We start from the raw sequence: 15,210 nt of genomic DNA, 5'->3' as shown, positions 1-15,210 counted from the left end.
TTCCTTCTAACGATCTGGCTTTCTGATTTCTACTTTCAGCACAATTTGAATAACTTTCCTTAAAGATAAATCTACTTTGTATTGTAAGAAATCCGATAAAATATAATTAAGAATTCCAATTTGAGGGTTTGAGCTATCGGAAGAGGCTGAATAGGCTGCTGCTGATTTCCCTGGAGCATTGGAGGCCGAGAGACGATCTTATAAAGATTTATTTAAAAAATGAGGGGTACAGATAGGGTAAATAGACAAGGTCTTTTCCCTGGGTTGGGGGAGTCCAGAAGGCTGGATTTGGACGTCATAGGGTAAGGGTGAGAGGGGAAAGATTTGGAAGGGACCTAAGGGACAATTCTGTCACGCAAAGAGTGGTGTGTGTATGGAATGAGCTGCCAGAAGAAGTGGTGGAGGCTAGTACAATTACAACATTTAAAAGGTATCTGGATGGTACATGATTAGGAAGGGTTTAGAGGGATATGGGCTAAGTGCTGGCAAATGGGGCTAGATTAAATTAGGAAATGTGTTCGGCATGGACAAGTTGGACTGAAGGGCCTGTTTCCGTGCTGTACATCTCTATGACTTGTGAACTCTTATTTAAATGGTCCATATTTTCAGTTTTTCACTAATCTGTGGAGGCCTGGATGAAATTGTTTCCAGATTCCCCTGGAAGCTGAACTCAACTCTTAATTTTTAAACTGAAGTCATTATTGAATGATTTTGGGACATCTTCAAACACATGTGAAATATTTTTAATACTGTGTTGATTAATAACATTATACACAAGTGGATGCGTTGGATATAATAATTTATTAACCTTGAGAGTGTGGTGCTGGAAAAGCACAGCAGATCAGGCAGCATCCGAGGAGCAGGAGAATCGACGTTTTAGGCCGGCGCCCTTTATCAGGATCATTGTCAACATCCTGATGAAGGGCTTTGGCCCGAAACGTCAACTCTCCTGCTCCTCAGATGCTGCCTGACCTGCTGTGCTTTTCCAGCACCACACTCTTGACTCTGATCTCCAGCACGTGCAGACCTCACTTTCTCCTAATCTATTAACCTGGTCAGTTTCAGATTTAGTATTTTACTTTGAAGCAATTGTATATTCTAAGAACTGTCATCAATTTATAATCTTGTGTTCTTTATGATACTTTTCGAAGCCTGAATTTTTGTACATGTTTTACGTTTTTTTCCATTTCTTCTCATTGTTTTCTTTAATCTTATAATTATAAAAAATAATTATAAATAATTATAAAATTTGTATCATCTTCATATGACTTATAATTTGTGGTTCCTTACTCTTACGTTCATCATTGCTGTCCTAGATGCAATTACTGTCAAGTGTTTTGGACTCTGTGCAGTATTTAGTTTATTTAAAAGTCTTTTAAGCACTGTATTGCTGTAATATGGTCTGAAATTCTTCAATAAATCTTTAAATTCTATTAACTGGTTGTTTTGTACAAGTTTACTGTCTTTAACGTTTAAAATCCAGGATTTTTTGTAACGCTAGCCATCTACTGCTTATTGTATTTTCTCACCCTTTTCAGGATTTCTCTTTTATTCACAACCAAAAGGATTGTTTCCTGCCTTTCCCACACTTCTTCCCAGGTGAAATCGATCAATTCACATCTTTCAGTGGTCTAAAATAGCAAGCACTTTGACAGAAATATTTCAATAAAGATCTCTGCATGTGGACCTTCTAAAGCCTCACAACAAAACTGCAGTTTTTTTAAAATTTGTTAGCTTGTCCTGTCTTCTCTCCTTGTGAGAGTTTCTTTCACTTTTGAATCACAAAATCACAGAATTGTTACAGTGAAGGATTAGCCTGCACCAATTAGAATTACAGAACCCTTCTGTGCAGAAATTACCTCATTTCAATTTCCTGCCTTTTCCCCATATCCCTGTGCACCCATTACAATCCAAATAATAAGCCAATGCCCTCTGGAATGCCTCTATTGAACCTGCATCCATCACCTTCCCAGGATCTGCAGTCCAGACCCTAACTACTCGCTGAGTGAAAAAGTTTTCTTTCACATCACCTTTGCTTCTTTTGTTCATCACTTTACAGCTATGCCTTCTTGTTGTTCTTCCCTTTTATGAGAGGGAACACCATTTCCCTATCCCCTGTATCCTTTCATATAGTGCCCACAACTGTACACAGTACTCCAGCTAAGATCTAGCAAGTACATCTTGTACAAGTTCAACATACATTTGGTGAGAACTCACTGTCTGCATCCACAGACTGTGTACAGCATCAAAACTGGGCAGCACTGTGGCTCAGTGGTTAGCACTGCTGCCTCCCAGTGCTGGGAACCCGGGTTCAATTCCCACCTGAGGCGACTGTCTGTGCAGAGTTTGCACATTTTCCCTGTGTCTGCACAGGTTTCCTCCGGGTGCTCTGATTTCCTCCCACAGTCCAAAGATCGTAGAAACCCTGCAGTGTGGAAACAGACTATTTTGCCCAAAAAGTCCAGATTGACCCTCTGAAGAGTATCCCACCCAGACCCATTCCCCTACCCTATTTCCCCCTGACTAATGCAGCTAACCTACACATCCCTGAACACTACGCACAATTTAGCATGGCTACATCTTTGAATGGGAAAAAGTGAGGACTGCAGATGCTGGAGATCGGAGCTGAAAATGTGTTGCTGGAAAAGCGCAGCAGGTCAGGCAGCATCCAAGGAGCAGGAGAATCGACGTTTCGGGCATTAGCATCTTTGAATGTGCAGGTTAGGTGGATTAACCATGCTAAATTGCCACATAGTGTCCAGTAATGTACAAGCTAGGTAGGTTAGCCATGGAAAATGCAGGGTTACAGGAGGGTCAGTGTGGACTCGATGGGCTGAATAGCTGCTTCCACACTGTAGGGATTCTCTGAAAACAATGTTTGGAGCTCAATGTAACATTAACATTAACTCCTTCAGAACCATTACATCATACGGCTTATATCCTTGTGCTGTCCTTAAAACATACATTCCCACATTTTCCTGTATCATCAGTGAATGAGGTTCCATTATAGTTGGCTCCTTTATCCGTCATAGGTTATAACTATTGAAGTTCTAGTGCTGTTAGCTCTGGCACTCCACTAGTTACAGTTGAACCAAAACTGACCTATTTATGAGGCGTCTCCGTTTCCTGTTTGTTAGCAAATCTATGCTAATATGCCACCTCCAACAACAGCAGCTCTAATCATCTTTCATGTGGCACCTTATTCAATAACTTCTGGAAATCAAAGTACATGTCAGGGGCATCAACAGGGTACACTTTATCCATATTCATTATTACATCCTCAAAGGACACTCATTAACTTGCCAAACAAAATTTCCCTTTCATAAAATCATGTAGTAATTTTTATAAATCCAACAGACTACACAACTAAATGACTAAAACTTATTGCTTTTTTGTTCACATATGTTTGAAAACAAAGGATTGAAAATGACAGTCATGCAGATGTAATCCTAAACTGAGGTGTAAATAACATATTGGCTTTGCTCTCCACATAGTATCATGAGATGTGAAAGTAGGATTTACCACATGTTTTACGTAAACAGAGACAGTGCCTTATTGATTAAATAAATACTCTCTTGTGAGGGATATTACCCTGGAAAATCAATTTGAACTTATTTTGCTTTCTGTGAGTTTTGATTTCCCACAACAGTTCGCTCTTTACCCTTTGCAGTACAAGACTTCAACAGCACTTCTAAGGTTTTGGAAAATCTGGCTACTCATTTCTTTCCCCCGTACCTCTTTAAGAAATGATATGTTTATAGCCAATATTCCCTCTACAATCACTTTGTATTACACTTTCTTAATGTAAATCAAGGTTCTTTGTTCTTTGTTCCCAAATCATTGAGGGGAATTTTAAGTCCCCAAAAACATGGTCATTTGGGTCAGTCCAGATTTGAAAGTGCTTAAACAGTAAGCCCCTTTCCAGTGTTAACAGAGGCAAGATGGAAGGGGAGCAACCAAGAGGCTGGTTACTGCTTTAAATATCACAGTAAGGCTGTTGTTCAAGTTCCTTTGTAAATCTCGCCCCTAGGTGGCTAGGATTTCCAGACCTTGGGAATTCTGGGGTTGAAAAGAGGAATAGATTCTGGCTTCAGAAACTAAATGCCTGTCCACTAACCTGCTGGATCCAATTGTTGATCAGACGCTGTTCACGCTCCCCCTCCTGAACCTTGAGGATAAAAGCCCAACCTTTCCTTTTAAATTTGACTTTGATCCTTCCAATCTCCTCTACCGGTCACCCTCTTCCCTGTTTGTCACCTGGATTCCAATCTGCTTTCTGGCCTGAGACTTATTGTCGACTGTATTGGGATATCCTTGCTAACATGTAAAATAGACCAATTTAAATATATGCATCAAAATAGTTTTGTTATGCCAGGGAATGGAAGTGTCACAGCTAAGCAGGGTGGTGATGAAGGCATTTAGCATGCTGGCCTTCATCTGTTGAGACACTGAGTATAGATGTTGGGATGATATGTTACAGTTGTATAAGTCATTGGTGAGGCCGCACTTGAAGTATTGTGTACAGTTTGGTCACCCTGTTATCGGAAAGACATTGTTAACTGGAAAGAGTGCAAAGAAGATTTACAAGGATGTTGCCAGGACTAGTAGGCCTGAGGGGCATAGTCTTGAGATGCATGCACATAGTCTTTTTCTCAGGGATGGGGAATTTAAAACTAGAGGGCATAGGTTTAAGGTGAGAGAGGGAAGATTTAAGAAGGGCCTGAGCTGCAACTTCTTGATGCAGAGAGTGGTATGTATAAAAAAGAACAAAAATGAAAGAAAATTGCAGCACAGGAACAGGCCCTTCGGCGCTCCAAGCCTGCACCGATCCAGATCCTTTGTCTAAATCTGCCACCTATTTTATAAGGCTCTGTATCCCTCTGCTCCCTGCCCATTCCTGTATTTATCTAGATACATCTTAAATGACCCTATCGTGCCCGCCCCTACCACCTCCGCTGGCAATGCATCCAAGGTACCCACCACCCTCTGCGTAAAGAACTTTCCATGCATATCTCCCTTAAATGGTTCCCCTCTCACCTTGAACTGATGATCCCTAGTAATTGAGTCCCCCACTCTGGGAAAAAAGCTTGTTATCCACCCTGTCTATACCTCTCATGATTTTGTAGACCTCAATCAGGTCCCCACTCAACCTTCATCTTTCTGATGAAAATAATCCTAATCTACTCAACCTCTCTCCATAGCTAACACCTTCAATACCAGGCAACATCCTGGTGAACCTCCACTAAACCCTCCCCAAAGCATCCACATCCTTTTGGGAATGTGGCGGCCAGAACTGTACACAGTATTCCAAATGTGGCTGAACCAAAGTCCTACACAGCTGTACCATGACCTGCCAACTCTTGTACTCAATACCCCGCCCGATGCAGGAAAGCATGCCATATGCCTTCTTGACCACTCTATTGACCTGCATTGTCACCTTCAGGGTACAATGGACCTGAACAACCAGATCTCTCTGTACATTAATTTTTCCTAGGGCTTTTCCAGTTACCGTATAGTTTGCTCTTGAATTAGTTCTTCCAATCACCTCACATTTGCCCAGATTGAACTCCATCTGCCATTTCTCTGCCCAACTCTCCAATTTATCTATATTTTGCTGCATTCTCTGACAGTCCCCTTCACTATCTGCTACTCCACCAATTTTAGTTCCATCTGCAAACTTGCTACACCTTCCTCCAGATCATTTATGTATATCACAAACAACAGTGATCCCAACATGGATCCTTGCGGACCACTGGTCACAGTTCTCCATTTTGAGAAACTCTCTTTCATTACTACTCTCTGTCTCCTGTTGCCCAGCCAGTTATCTATCCATCTAGCTTAGTACACCCTGGACTCCATGCGACTTCACTTAGAATGGAGCCAAAGAAAGTGGTCGAGGCAGGTACAATAGCAACTTTTAAATAAACATTTGGGTAGGTACATGGATGGGAAGGTTTTAGAGGAATATTGGAACAAGTTGAGTGGGCACCATGGTCAGCATGGGCCAAAAGTCCTGATTCCATGCTGTATTACTCTGTGACTCTATGTCACATATTTCGGCAGTCCTCTTAGTGAGTGAGTTAGTTAATTGGTTACTATGTACAAACACTGAAGAGACCTTTATTAAAGATCCAATTCCGCCTTGAGTTTCAGAGATAATGGGAAAAACTAAGCTTTCAATTTTCCTTCGGGCTTCTTGCCTGTCTCCACTCAGCTCCGGTTTTCAGTTGTACCTCTGACCTCTGAGTTACCCTGCCCAGTTTCTCTCCAGTCTCCATTCTTACCTTTTGGCTTTCAAACCTGTGGTTCAAAGGCCTTATCTTACTTCCTACATCTTGCCTTACTAATGCCTCCTTCTGCTCAGTCCAAGGCTAAGGCCTACTTTCCACATGGCCTCTCAATCTATAGCCTGGATTTGGAGACAAGATGCAGTAATTGGGTTCTGCTGTTGAATTAAGGGCGGCACGGTGGCACAGTGGTTAGCACTGCTGCCTCACAGCGCCAGAAACCCAGGTTCAATTCCCGCCTCAGGCGACTGATTGTGTGGAGTTTGCACATTCTCCCTGTGTCTGTGTGGGTTTCCTCCGGGCGCTCCAGTTTCCTCCCACAGTCCAAAAATGTGCAGGTCAGGTGAATAGGCCATGCTAAATTGCCCGTAGTGTTAGGTAAAGGGGTAAATGTAGGGAAATGTGGGGGTTGCGCTTCGGTGGGTCGGTGTGGACTTGTTGGGCCGAAGGGCCTGTTTCCACACTGTAAGTAATCTAATCTAATCTAAGGAGGAGTCACAGAGAAACCATGCTTCAGAGTTACTCTTCCTGTCCCAAACCACTATCAGCACCACTCCACTAGCAACCAGAATTAGAATCATTGAGTTTCTGCTGGACAGTGAGGTTTGAGGGGACCTGTTTCATGCACTTACAGAAAGTTAAACGCTGCAGATCTAAAGGAGTGTGTAAACCAAGGGATTCCCAAAGTGGGGGTCAGGATCCTAACTTAGGGTAATGAGATGAAATTTAGGGTCACAAGCTCTTAGGCAGTAATGGCCACAATGGAAGTCTGACTGAGCTATGCTCTCTCTCTCTCTCTTTTGCCAATACTCCCCCCCCGTCCTCATCTCTCTCAATACACTACAATGTTCAAGCCTGAAAGTGGGAGTCACAGTGGGGAAATGTTTGAGAAGCTCTGATGTCGACCATGGCGAGCAAAGCAAAAGGAAAAACCAACACTTCCCAAACAGCAGCTGCTGCAAACAATGACAAATAAACTTGGAAGGATCTTTCATGTAAAACAGTTGGTAAGGTGCCAACACAATAATCTAAAACTAGAAAGACAATAGTGCAATCACGCATTATTTCATTCACTCTCAGTAGTCAATAAACTTTGAAAAATAGACAAACAATAAATGCCTTTCCCCAATTACGCCATCTTTGGTTTTCTTATGCTCTTACTGCAGTCTATGCAATTTTTTTTATCGTTGCTGTTATATCTAATCTTTTTGACTTGTACTCCTAGTTTCCTGAACTGGCCAGAGACAAAATACAAACGTCTGATTCACAATGGCATCAAATAATGGTTTTAGGTTACGTGTAGTTACTGACAAACATTTTTAAAACATGCAGTCATGTGTAGTTTGCACATTCTCCCTGTGTCTGCGTCAGTTTCCTTTGGTTTCTTTCCACAGTCCAAAAGGTGGATTGGCCATGTCAAATTGCCTATAGCATCCAGGGATGCACATGTTGGGTGGGTTAGCCATGGGAAATACAGGGTTACAGGGATAGTTTGGGGAATGTGCGTCTGGGTGGGAAGCTCTTTGGAGGAGACTAAATGGGTCCACACAGTCGGGTTTCTATGATTCTATATCATGAAACTCTCGAGCCATTTACATCATGTTTAAGTATTGGAAGACAATAGCTGGATTAGGTAGCATGTGAGACAAGATTGGAACACAACTTCAGGGATCAGGAGACTTTCCAAATCTTAGCCTTGTTGAAACCATTTGGTCATGCTGCAAACTCACGCCATAATTTGTCTTGTGCTAGTTGTGAAGTCAGTCAGGCGCCTCGTTTACGATTTTTAATTCTGCCAGGTCGACTCCTCTGAGCGGCTCCCACCAATTCTCAGCCTTGTGATTGCCTTTCCAGCTGGCAGAAGATTAATGCATGACATTCCATCATAAAAATGCTCCATGCAGACTGAACTGAGATATATCCGGAAAGCTGTGCAGATTCAGGATTTTATTTTATACTGAAATGCTGGGAAGCTAAACAAAAACTTCAAGAGAATGAAATGCATTTAAGTGGTTTAGCATAAACAAAACACTGTAATGGGGGCAAAGAGTTTTCCATTGGTTCAGCATAGTCATCACTGAAGAATAAATCTTGCTATATATTTAAATTCATGCAAAGACTATCTACTAATTATGCTTTGGACAATACACCAATATTAAGGCTGACTTTGCCTACAATAAATGATGTTTGCCCAGAGTCCTATAGCACAGAGATAGGCCCTTTGGCCCAAACTGGTCCATGCTGACCAAAATGTCCATCCACGCTAACCCCATTTCCCTGCACTTGGCCCATTTCCTTCAAAACCTTTCCTTTCCATGCATTTGTCCAAATGTTTTTTAAACATTGTTATGCCTTTTAAATGTTGTTCAGATCCTGTTGATTCAGGATTTTATTTTAAGAAGGTAGTGGTGAGTAGCCTTCTTGATTTGCTGCTGTCACATAGAATAAGCACAGCCACACAGTGCCATAAGGGAGATGGAGTCCCAGGATCTTGACTCAGTGCCATTGAAGGACCTGGGAGTATGTTTCCAAGTCAGGATGGTGAATTGCTTCGAGGGGAACCTGTAGGTGACGCTGCTACCATGTATCGGCTGTTCTTGTCGTTCATTTTGGTAGAGGTCATGGATTTGGAAAGTGCTGTTGAAGGAAGTTGTGTGAGTTGCTGTAGAGTAGCTAATGTGTGAGACTCACTGCAGCCGCTGTGCACCAGTGGTGGAAGGCGTGAACATTAAAAATGGTGGACACAGTGTCAGTCAAGTCAGCTGCTTAGTCCTGGATGGTGTTATTGGAGTTGCACTCATCCAGGCAAGTGGGGAGTATTCCATTACACTCCTGACTTTGTGTCTTTTAGATAGTGTACAGACTTTGAAGAGACAGGAGGAGAGTAACTCACTGCAAGACCCCTAAACTCTGAGCTGCTCTTGTACCCACAGTATTCATATGGTTAGTCCAGTTCAGTTTCTGGTCAATAGTAATGCTCAGGATGTTGATAGTGATGGATTCAGTGATGGGAATGTCTTTAAAATGGGTGATGGTTAGATTCTCTCTTGCTGAGGATAGTCATTGCCTCGTACTTGTCAGGGGTGATGCAAGTCTTTGACCCTCTGCCTGGAGGATGGGCAGTTAAACCTGCCCTCAATTAGCAGCAGTTATCATAACAAAATTACAGACTATAACTTCTAACCCATCACAGTGTGGGGCCAGAACTTGAAAGTGCATCTCACATCAAGGTCCCAGCCCCAAAAGCAAAATCCAGCCCATCATCCAATGTTCCCAATGTGCCTGCATGAGTTTCTTCCAGGTGCTCTGGTTTCCTCCCACATTCCAAGGATGTGCAGGTTAAGTGGATTGGCCATGTCAAATTGCTCACAGTGTTCAGGGATGTGTAGGCTAGGTGGATTGGCCATGGTAAATGCAGAGGGGTATGAATGGGTGGGATGCTCTTCAGTGGGTTGGTGTGGACTTGATGGGCTGAATGGCCTGCTTCCACACTATAGGAATTCTATGACTGATTCCCATCTATTAAGGCTGAAAGCCTGGGGGGAGGTTTGTGGGAACAATGTGAATAAACGAGCGGAATATGATTTAAATGGAGAAAGACTGCAGAAGGTTACAGCACAGAGGGATGTGGGATCCTTACCCCATGAACCATGAATCAGTTAATAAGGTAATAAGGAAGGCATACAAAATGTTGGTCTTTATTTCTAATGGTAGGGAGGTTTTGCTAAAACTATAGAAGGCATGAGCTAGATCACAGCTGGATTACTGTGAATAGTTTTGAAGATAACTAATCAAAGAAAATATAGACTGACATTGGAGGTGGTTCAGGGAAAGTTCATTAGGCTGATACCGGAATTGAAGGGATGGGGAGAGATTGAATAGGTTGGGTCTACAATTTATAAGAATAAGAGATGACCTTATTGAAACATGCAAGATTTCTAGGAGACTTGACATGGTAGATGCTGAGAGGTTGTTTCACATTGTGGAAGAACCTAGGACTAAAGCGAATAATCTCAGAGTAAGGAATCACACATTGAAGACAATGATAAGGAGGGATTTCTTCTCTCAGAGGTAGTGAATCTGTGGAAGTCTTTACCACAAGAGAGCTGTCAAGGCTGAGTCATTAAGTATGTTCAAGGTTAAGATATAGTAGAAGGGGGCATGAGAAAGCTTTAGTGGGTAGGTTAAAGGAAAATCCAAAGGTGTTCTATATTTATGTGAGGAGTAAAAGCATGGCCAAAGTGAGGGTAGGCTGATCAGGGATAATGTAGCGAACTTGTGCCTGGGGTCAGAGGAAATAGGGGAGGTCCTTAATAAACACCTTGCTTAAGTATTCAGCATTGAGAGGGACCTTGACGTTTCTGAGGACAGCGTGAAACAGACTGATATGCTAGAACAGAGTGTGGTGCTGGAAAAGCACAGCAGGTCAGGCAGCATCTGAGGAGCAGGAGAATCAACATTTCGGGCATAAGCATGACACTCTCGACTCTGATCTCCAGCATCTGCAGTTCTTACTTTCTCCTACCTGATATACTAGAACAGGTTGATGTTAGGAAGGAGGATTTGCTGAAAACTTTGAAGAACATAAGGATAGATAAATTCACTGGGCCAGATGGGATATACCCAAGGTTACTACAGGAAGCAAGAGAAAAGATGGCTGTGGCTTTGGCGATGATCTTTGCATCCTCACTGTCCGCTGGAGTAGTGCCAGATGATTGGAGGGCGGCAAATGTTATTCCCTTTTTCAAGAAAAGGAATAGGGATAATCCTGGGAATTAAAGACCAGTTAGTCTTACATGCAGTGGTGGGCAAAGTATTGGAGAGGATTTTGCAAGACATGATTACTTGGAAAATAATTGTTCGATTAGAGATAGTCAGTATGGTTTTGTGAGAGGCAGGTCATGCCTCACAAACCTTATTGAATTCTTTGAGAATGTGACAAAACAAGTTGATGAAGGTAGAGGACTGCATGTGATGTACATGGACTTTACCAAGGTGTTTGATAAGGTTCCCCACAGTAGGCTCATTCAGAAAGTAAGGAGGCATAGGATTTAGAATTGGCTGTCAGTCTGGATACAGAATTGGCTGACCCATACAATACAGAGGGTGGTGGTATATGGAAAGTATTCAGCCTGGAGCTCGGTGACCAGTGGTCTTCCACAGGGATCTGTTCTGGCTCCTCTGCTTTTTGTGATTTTTGTAAATGACTTGGATGAGGAAATGGAAGGGTGGATTAGTAAGTTTGCCGATGACACGAAGGTTGGTGGAGTCGTGGATAGTGTGGAGGGCTGTTGTAGGTTGCAATGGGACATTGACAGGATGCAGAACTGGGCTGAAAAGTGGCAGAGGGAGTTCAACCTGGAAAAGTGTGAAATGATTCACTTTGGAAGATTGAATTTGAATACAGAGTTGGGGTTGAAGGCAGGATTCTTGGCAGTCTGGAGGAGCAGAGGGATCTTTGAGTCCCTGTCCATAGATCCCTCAAAGTTGCTACCCAGGTTGATAGGGATGTTAAGAAGGTGTGTTGGCTCTCATTAATAGGGGTATTGAGTTTAAGAGTCACATGGTTAGAGTGAGGAATCCACCCTTGGAGCTTGTAGGTAATTTCAGCCAGGTTTCTTTCCCATGTTACCTATATGACCCACTGCTGGATGCATGCCTCACAGCGAGGCCTTTAAATGAGTATGATGTATCCCTTTATTGGGCTTCAAGAAGGGAGGGTGAGGCAGGATGGATGCCCCCATGGGGCTTCCTGACATAAACATAAGTAGAATTTTGAAATTTAGAATTAGCTTTACTGTTCCAAATGAGTACAGTCAAAGGTTTACATGTCACCGCTCAACGGCGCCATCTTAGGGACAAATGTACCCAGGTAGAAATTTTTCAGTACAAATTTTTTGGGAGAAAAGAACTGGAAGGCTACAGAAATAAAGGTCCAGCGTTACAGATTACAGAAATAAATTGAAAAATAGAACTAGAAAAATAAACAAATATAAGTACATAATAACAGTCCTTCCAATCCAGTCCACACCAGCACCTGGCCTTCAGACCATGCTAGGCTTCTCTTTGAGGCCAGAAGTCCACATTGAGGTCACATTGGGTCTAGAGACTGACACACCAGGCCGAGGGACTGCCACACCAGGCCGAGAGACTGCCATGCTGGGCTGCTAAGAAACTGCCATGGCATGCTGAGAAACCACCACGGCAGGCTGCTTAGAGACAGCCATACCAGGCCGAGAGACCACCATGCTGGGCTGCCAAGAAACTGCCATGGCATGCTGAGAAGCAGCCATCCTGCGCCGAGAGATCACCGTGGCAGGCTGCTTAGAGACGGCCATACCAGCCTGAGAGGCAGCCACACCAGGACACATAGGGACGGCCATACCAGCCTGAGAGGCAGCCACACCAGGACACATAGAGACGGCCATACCAGCCTGAGAGGCAGCCACACCAGGACACATAGAGACTGTCACACTAGGCTGAGAGGTCACCACAATAGGCTGACAGACTGCTACACCAGGCCGAGAGACTGCCACACCAAATCGAGAGACTGTCATGCCATGCCAGCAACGACAAGTTGCTGAGAGAGTGCCATGCTGGGCCAAGAGCCTGCCACACCAAGCCACTAATAAACTGACATACAGGGCTGGAGACCAGCACACAAGGCCAATAGAATCAGGAAGGTGCTGGGAGTTCAACACTGCTTGTTACCCTCTGGCCATTGAATTCTTTGAGGATGTGATCAGGAGGATCGATGAGAGTAGTGCAGTGGATATTGTCCACAGGGATTTTAGTAAGGCTTCTGACAAAGTCCCACACAGCAGATTGGTCAAAATAGTAAAAGTTCATGCCATACAGGGGAACGTGCTGAACTGATACAAAGTTGGCTCAGTAAAAATAAACTTTGCGAATGGAAAGCTGTTTCTCCCCTGCTCCTTGGACGCTGCCTGACATGCTGTGCTTTTCCATTGCCATACTTTTCCCCTCTGTTTCAAGTTGTGGTCCACAGGCCTCAGTGCTAGGACCTCTGCTGTTGTTTTATACATTAACATAAGTCTTTAATGTGGGGCACGACTGGGAAATTTACAGATGACATAAAAATTAGCCATGTGGTGGATGGTGCAGGCGATAGCAGGAATCTACAAAAAATTAACGGTTTCTTCCATCACCAAATTATCGTGACAGTTTTATTTTTGTTTTGAGTTGCTAACCACTATCAGGAAATCACTCCTGTAGGCAATTGGGTATTTACTTAATGAAGAGTCATCTAAACTCGAAATGTTTGCTTGCTCTCTCTCCATAGACGCTGCCTGACCTGCTGTGATTTTCTGCATTTCTTATTTTCAGCGGAGAATCCAGCATATACAATAATTTGCTCCTTACTAGGTATTTATGCTATTGGATATGCCTGTTAAGGGCAATGTAAACTCTTAAACGTGAGGAAGTGTGGGAAAGGGCTAAATCAATTTGGACTTGGAGGAGGCGATAAAGCATTGTATCCCCTGCAGTGTCCACCATGATCTCATTTTTCTTTCCCTGGGAGCTTGCTGTGTACAAAATTCCTCAGAATCCCTACGGAATGGAGACAGGTCTTTCAGCCCAACAAGTCACACCAACCTTCCAAAGAGCTTCCCACCCAGACCCATCACCCTTTCCTGTCATCCTGTATTTCCCATGGCTAGTGCAGCTAACCTACACATCTCGGAACACTTTGGGTAATTTAGTCTGGTCAATCCACCTAACCTGCACATCTTTGGGCTGAGGGAGGAATCCAGAGTACCCGGAGGGAACCCACACCAACACAGGGCAGACATGCAAACTGCAAACACAGCCCAAGGGTGGAATTGAACCTGGGTCCTTGGCGCTGTGAGGAAGCAATGCTAACCACTGAGCCACCATGCCACCCTTTTTGACTGCCATTTTCCTGTTGGAAACATTATGGCCTTGCTTCCAATCAAAAGCAAGCCATCAGTTATGAGGGGCTTGGGAATCTTATGAAAAGAGCACTATTGGTAAATCCTGTCTTTCTCAAAGAAAGAGCCAGCAAGTGTACCTTTGGATTTCCTTTTCCCTGAGGTCGACTATTAAATGGGTTAAATTATTAACTTCTGAAGGATTAGTGTGAACAAGCTGAGTCATGTTTGAACGTCCAGGTGCTGGTAATGTTTACAGGCAGAGGGTTCAGTTCAGCCTGTGTCATCAGGGCATTCTCTCAGCAAACAGCCAAATAAGGCTTGCAATGGCGTTAGCTTCGGGATCGATAGGTTTTGTTCACATCACTGCGTATCTGGAAAGATAAACGAGCCAGAGGGAGTTTATGTTTTGGTTTCATTCGCACAGACACATTCTTGTCGACATGTTTGCCATCTAATGTGACTGATATTTGTTCACTTTGGGATTTACTGCTTCTGCCAAATGTTTGTCTCCCTTTTGTTTGGTAACATTCAGTTCCTCTTATGATTGTGGAGCCGGAATGACTCCGTTTACATGATCTGTGCCTTGCTTGAATGTTCTACCACTCAAACTCCCTTCCTTGTACAAATAGGAACACTCTGCCAAGTGGGATTGCCAGGAACACCAGCTTTCATTTTCAAAGAAATACATCTATTTACATAGCCTCTTTCATCACCTCAGGGTGTCACATAATACTTTACATATACATAGAGTATAGAGTCAGCGAGATATACAGCATGGAAACAGACCCTTCAGTCCAACTCGTCCATGCTGACTATATAGGGTATATAGGGGATGCAGGAGATTACTGAAGAAGGAAATCAGGAGGGCCAACAGGGACATGCAATAGCCTTTGCTGAGAAGATTAGGGTGAATCCAAAGAGGTTCTTAAGTGTATTAAAGGAAAAAGAATAACTAGAGAGAGAATAAGGCATCTCAAGGATCGAAGTGGATGTGTATGTGTAGAACC

This window comes from Chiloscyllium plagiosum, unplaced genomic scaffold, assembly GCF_037043375.1.
Source record: "Chiloscyllium plagiosum isolate Xiang-an unplaced genomic scaffold, Cpla_swu_hap1 HiC_scaffold_20, whole genome shotgun sequence".
NCBI classification, from domain to species: domain Eukaryota; kingdom Metazoa; phylum Chordata; class Chondrichthyes; order Orectolobiformes; family Hemiscylliidae; genus Chiloscyllium; species Chiloscyllium plagiosum.
The sequence above is the reverse complement of the archived record's forward strand: the minus strand, read 5'-3'. Positions refer to the sequence as shown.